This window comes from Triticum dicoccoides, chromosome 4B (assembly GCF_002162155.2).
Source record: "Triticum dicoccoides isolate Atlit2015 ecotype Zavitan chromosome 4B, WEW_v2.0, whole genome shotgun sequence".
Lineage (NCBI taxonomy): Eukaryota > Viridiplantae > Streptophyta > Magnoliopsida > Poales > Poaceae > Triticum > Triticum dicoccoides.
Genome location: NC_041387.1, coordinates 231,177,863 through 231,184,083, shown reverse-complemented (window position 1 = coordinate 231,184,083; position 6,221 = coordinate 231,177,863).

Here is a 6,221-nt window from a genome sequence, read left to right as displayed (position 1 = left end):
AGGATCAGGAGAAGGCTCTCCTGGGCGGGCTCGGGGGCGGGGAGGCCGAGTGTGGTGGCGGAGAGGTCGAGGGCGGCGATGGTGAGGTCGAGGGCGGCCCGAGAGGCGGCGGCGGTGAGGCTGGGCGGCCTCGGGCGACAGCGGTGAGGATGAATGCGGCGTCAATGCCAGCGGGAGATGGCGGCGAAGTGGGGGCAACGGCAAAGTGGGGGAGACAGCGGCGAAGAGTGGGGCAAGGGATTTGCGGGAGAAGTGGTGGCCGGGGGGAAACTGTTTTTTGGGTTAAGTAAAAAATAACGCTAGCGCGTTAGGGAAAATGCGCTATAGCTAAGTTAGCTATAGCGCATTTTCGCAAACGCGCTACTGCTATTCCTTCATCCTTTTTCCCCTTTTTCATTTATTTTTCTTTACATTTTATATTTTTCCTTTCACTCTTTTCTATTTCTTTCATTTTCATTTAGTTTTCTATTTGTGTTTCCTTTTATTTTCTTTTCGTTAGCAGTAGCGCTTTACACGTAAACGCGCTGCTATAAGAATATTAGTGGCAGTGCGGTTTTTGAAAGATTGCTACTACTATGTGTAGCCCATCGGCTTAGTGGTTGAAATTTTAGTAGTAGAGTTTTCAGTGAGACGTGCTACCGCTATATATGCATCTGCAGATCGCTTATTTGGCATGCGCTACTGCTGTCTAGCAGTAGCGAGCTTTTTTAACAAGCGCTACTGCTAAAGTTCTGTGTATAACGTTTTCCCTAGTAGTGGTAGGTTATCCTATAGGTTCTACTTGGTACAAACACTAATTCAAACATAAAACCACATCTAAACAGAGGCTAGATGAAATATTTAATGAATAATAGTAAAGAAAAATATTGGGTTATCTCCCAACAAGCGCTTTCTTTAAAGCCTTTTAGCTAGGCCTTGATAATTGTAATGATGCTCACATGAAATACAAGAATTGAAGCGCAAAGAGAGCATCAAGAATCACGTGACAAACACATCTGAGTCTAACATACTTCCTATGCATAGGCATATTATAATCAAACAAATTTGGTTCATCATAAAGAGACGATAGCAATCTCAACATGACGAGAGGTAATTTAGTAAGATAAAAATTTCTACAACCATATTTTCCTCTCTCATAATAATTACATGTAGGATCATAGGCAAATTCAACAAAATAGCTGTCACATATTATATTCTCAACACGATCCACATGCATGTGAAGTTGACACTCTTCCAAAATAGTGGGATTATCATTAACTAAAGTCATAACCTCTCCCAACCCACTGTTATAAAAAATACCATAAGACTGAACATTCTCCAAATATGTGGGATCTAAAGTTAACACTCTTCCAAACCCACTTTCAATATTATTGCAAACACTATTATCAATCTCATATTCATCATGGGGCTTAAATAAATTTTCAAGATCATAAGAAGAATCACCCCAATCATGATCATTGCAACAAGTAGTAGACATAGCAAAACTAGCATCCCCAAGCATAGGGTTTTGGATATTATTAGCACAATTAACATCCAAAGAATTTCAAATAAAATCATTGCAATCATGCTTTTTATTCAAGGAGTTATCATGAATCTCTTCATAAATTTCTTCATCACAATTTTCAAATTCACGAATTTCAAGCAGAACCTCATAAAGATAATCTAGTGCACTCAAGTCACTAGGATTTGGTTCATGATAATTGGATCTCTTAAAAAGATTGGCAAGCAGATGAGGATCCATAGATCTTAGGTTCTCTGTTTAGCAATAAATAAACAACTATTCAAACCAAACGAGCAAACGAGCCAATAAGACAACGAAGCAAATGAAAAGACGAACAGAAGAAGGGCGAATAGAACGGCAAGGGTGAAGTGGGGGAGAGGAAAACGAGAGGCAAATGGCAAATAATGTAATGCGAGGGAGATGAGTTTGTGATGGGTACTTGGTATGTCTTGACTTGAGCGAAGACCTCCCCGGCAACGGCGCCAGAAATCCTTCTTGCTACCACTGGAGCACTGCGTTGGTATTCCTTTGAAGAGGAAAGGGTGATGCAGGAAAGTAGCGTAAGTATTTCCCTCAGTTTTTGAGAACCAAGGAATCAATCCAGTAGGAGGCTCCTCAAAAGTCCCTCGTACCTACACAAACAAACAAGAATCTTGCAACCAACGCGATAAAGGGGTTGTCAATCCCTTCACGATAACTTGCAAAAGTGAGATCTGATAGAGATAACAAGATAAGATAAATATTTTTGGTATTTTTATGATATAGATTGGAAAGTAAAGATTGCAAATAAAAGTAGATTGGATACTTAAATGATAAAAAATAGACCCGGGGGCCATAGATTTCACTAGTAGCTTCCCTCAAGATAGCATAAGTATTACGGTGGGTGAACAAATTAATGTCGAGCAATTGATAGAAAAGTGCATAGTTATGAGATTATCTAGGCATGATCATGTATATAGGCATCACATCCACAACAAGTAGATCGAAACTATTCTACATCTACTACTATTAATCCACACATCGACCGACTCCTGCCTGCATCTAGAGTATTAAGTTCATAAGAACAGAGTAACGCATTAAGCAAGATGACATGATGTAGAAGCATAAACTCAAGCAATATGATATGAACCCCATCTTTTTATCCTCGATGGCAACAATACAATACGTGCCTTGCTGCCCCTGCTGTCACTAGGAAAGGACACCGCAAGATTGAACCCAAAGCTAAGCACTTCTCCCATTGCAAGAAAGATCAATCTAGTAGGCCAAACCAAACTGATAATTTGAAGAGACTTGCAAAGATAACAGTTCATACATAAAAGAATTCAGAGAAGATTCAATTATTTCCCATAGATAAACTTGATCATAAACCAACAATTCATTGGATCTCGATAAACACACCGCAAAAAAGAGTTACATCGAATAGATCTCCAAGAAGATCGAGGAGAACTTGGTATTGAGATTCAAAGAGAGATAAGAAGCCATCTAGCTAATAACTATGGACCCGAAGGTCTATGGTAAACTACTCACAACTCATCGGAGAGGCCTTGGAGATGATGTAGAGGCCCTCCATGGTTAATTCACCCTCCGGCGGAGCGCCGGTGAAGGCTCCAAGATGGGATCTCACGGATACAGAAGGTTGCTGCAGTGGAAATAGTTTTTAGTGATGCTCTTGGATGTTTTCAGGGTATGGGAGTATATATAGGCGAAGGAGGTAGCTCAGGGGAGCCACGAGGGGCCCACGAGGGTGGGGGCGCGCCCACCCCCATAGGGCGCGCCCTCCTGCCTCATGTCCGCCTCGGTTGCTTCTTAATGTACACTCCAAGTCTCCTAGTTTGCATTTGTTCCAAAAAGATCGCTCCGAAGGTTTCATTTCGTTTGGACTCCGTTTGATATTCCTTTTCTGCGAAACACTGAAATAGGCAAAAAAACAGCAATTCGGGTTGGGCCTCCGGTTAGTAGGTTAGTCCCAAAAATGATATAAAAGTGTAAAGTAAAGCCCATAAACATCCAAAACGGGTAACATAATAGCATGGAACAATCAAAAATTATAGATACATTCGAGACGTATCACACCCATCGGCGAAGAGGACCTTCACTCCACCCTGCTCGCGGCCCGCGTTCCGTCGGGGGTGACCGGCCGTGGGGGGCGCGTGGTGCAGCCTTCTCCACTGGCGCCACGCCGCAGCCACGCGATTTGTGAACTACGCTGCAGCAACCGCTCTGCACTCGCGCAGGGAAAAAGCAAACATGCGGGCGGCAGCCATCGTGGCCCCAGAGTTCCTGTGGTGCAGGCTGCTTGAGAGCGGTCGCGACGCCTTGCTGGAACAGGTCGCTGAGCTGCTGGATGCGGCATGCAGGGGTGCGACGTCGTTCTGCACCCGCCCCACGTCGCAGGAGGTGGTGGGGGCGCGCTATCATCCCCGACACAACCACGCGCCCCCTCCCAGGGGCCACAGAGAGCCTCTCAACGCCCACCAGCCTCATGGAGCAGCCCACACCGTCCCGAACATGCCCCCTCGGCATGGGGCTGCTTCAAGCGACACCACAAAGGGCCGCGCTGGAGTGCCATCCCCTAGCCAACAGGACCAGAGGCTGGTAGAAGGGAGCGGGAACATTAGGCGGCCAGGCACCGCCCCTGGTGTGAACGACCCAGAAGCCTACGTCCTCGTCGCGATTTATCCAAGGCACGCGCTAGGAGAGGGCCCCAGCCGGTCACCCATGCCAGGCTGGGTGCTGGACATACACGAGGTCGAGCTCTCCTTGGAACCACCACTAAGCCCTGCCGACGTCCCCAACAGCGGCAGCCTCTGGGTACAGTTAACACCGCAGGGGCACGCTTACACTAACAATGGATCGCAGGTGAACCAAGACATGGCGACCACCAGGACCCTCAGGACGGCGGCCCCCCTTGGGAGCGTGAAGGACATTGGGTGCAGCGTGGGGGAAGCCCAGCGGCGGGGCCTTCCTCGCGCTGCGCGGAGCAGGATCCAGCCTGGAGGTAGGTTCCCTGCCGGGGAAGGCGCCGGCGAGCCCTTCTCCTCGGCAGGGGGCCTAGGGTTGCCGCGGACGCCGCTAGCGCCGCCTTGGCCTCTTGGTCTTGTCCTAGTTTCCGGTCTCCCCAATGGCGGTCTAGGGTGGCGCATGGCGGGGTCCTCGTCGGGCAACGTGAAGCAAGGCCCCGTCTTGTGAAGGTCTCCGCTCGTGACACTCTCACGTAATAATCACTGGGGTTGTACATGCCCCGGAGTCTCCTGAGTGCCTCCCTGGGGCCTCATGGGGGCTCCCACCCACGTCCTAGTGGAAGCACCATGCTCCGCGCTGGCCATCGACACTGTCCCCAATGACTATGCCCAGCCAGTGGAAGCACTGAGCTTCGCACTGGTGAGAAGACCGAAGACTGAAGACTAGCTAGGCGCCGGACGCGGCCGTCTGCTTTTTCGCCTCCTTTTTGTATTTGCTTGCCAACTTTTTGCAGCAGTTTGTCTTTCGTGCGTTTATAAAAATGGGGGGGGGGGTTTCTCGTTTCGTGCCAGTCTCTTGCTTCCAGCTCTTGCGTCCTTTGTGGAAACTCGTAGCCGCTACCCTGCCCTACGGTCTGCGCACTAGTACCGATCGCTGCCCCTGGGGGACAAAGGTGCGGCCGCCCCGCGCGCCCACCTCGTCATAGTCTAGCAGTTGGATCCTCACGAGGAACTCCACGGCAGGCCAGCAGGCCCCTCGAGAGGCACAGAGCCTCGCAAGCCCGCAGCAGGCTCACCTCAGGAGAAGGGGCCCGGCCGCGACGCCAGGCCTCACGCAAGACCCCCGAAACCCAAGATAAGTCATAAACAACTACCTTGCTCAGCGGCTCACAGCCCTGCAAGGCCCCGCCCCGGATGTGACTTAAAAGCATTTAGTGATCTCACACATCACAAGGGGCACCCCCTTTTCAAAATGCTCTCACAAGAATATGTTTGAGTTGTTATACAGGTTAAAGCAAAAGAAACACGGGCCTAGCTGGACGCGCCTTCTTTGTCACTCCCATCCATGCTGCTTGTGTTGTAGCTACCATCCTCCTCATCGTCACCACCCGTGCCAGCTCCTTTGGCTGCGAGCATGGCCGTGTTGTCCTCAGGAGTCAGCTCCTTCACCAAAGCATCCACATGACTGTCCTCCCACTTGGCAAGCTTGTATTGGGTGGCCGCAGGCACGGGGGCTAGCACGGTGCCGAAATCAAAGTGGGAGTCAAGGTTCAAGAGGTTGCTAAAGATGCGCGAGAGCGCGCCCCCAAGGAGGCCCCGACTCCTCTCCTCAACAAGCTGGCTGGCTTTTGCGGCCTGATCCTCCAGGCGGGTCATGATATCAGTACAGAAGCGGAGCTGGCGGGCATAGTCGTTCTCGTGTGGGTGAGGAGTGCTCTCATCAAAAATGGCACCCAAGGCGTTGTTGGCTCTGATGCGCAGACCTTGGAGCATGGAGCCGTACTCACGCTCCAGTGTCAGGCAGCGGCAGTTTTCACTGGAAGCCTTCTCTAGGAGGGAGGCGGTGTCTTCGACTTGCTTCTGGAGAGTGGATATCTTGGCGTGGGCAGAATCAAGGGCAGATTCGGAGGAAGACAGGCCCCCCCGGGCAGCGCTCTTGTGCTGCTCCACAGTGTGCAGCTCGGTCTTCAGGACGGAGGTCCAGCCCTCAAGCTCAGCCTTAAGCAGCTGCAGTCCAGGCGATGACTTCCATCCAGCTC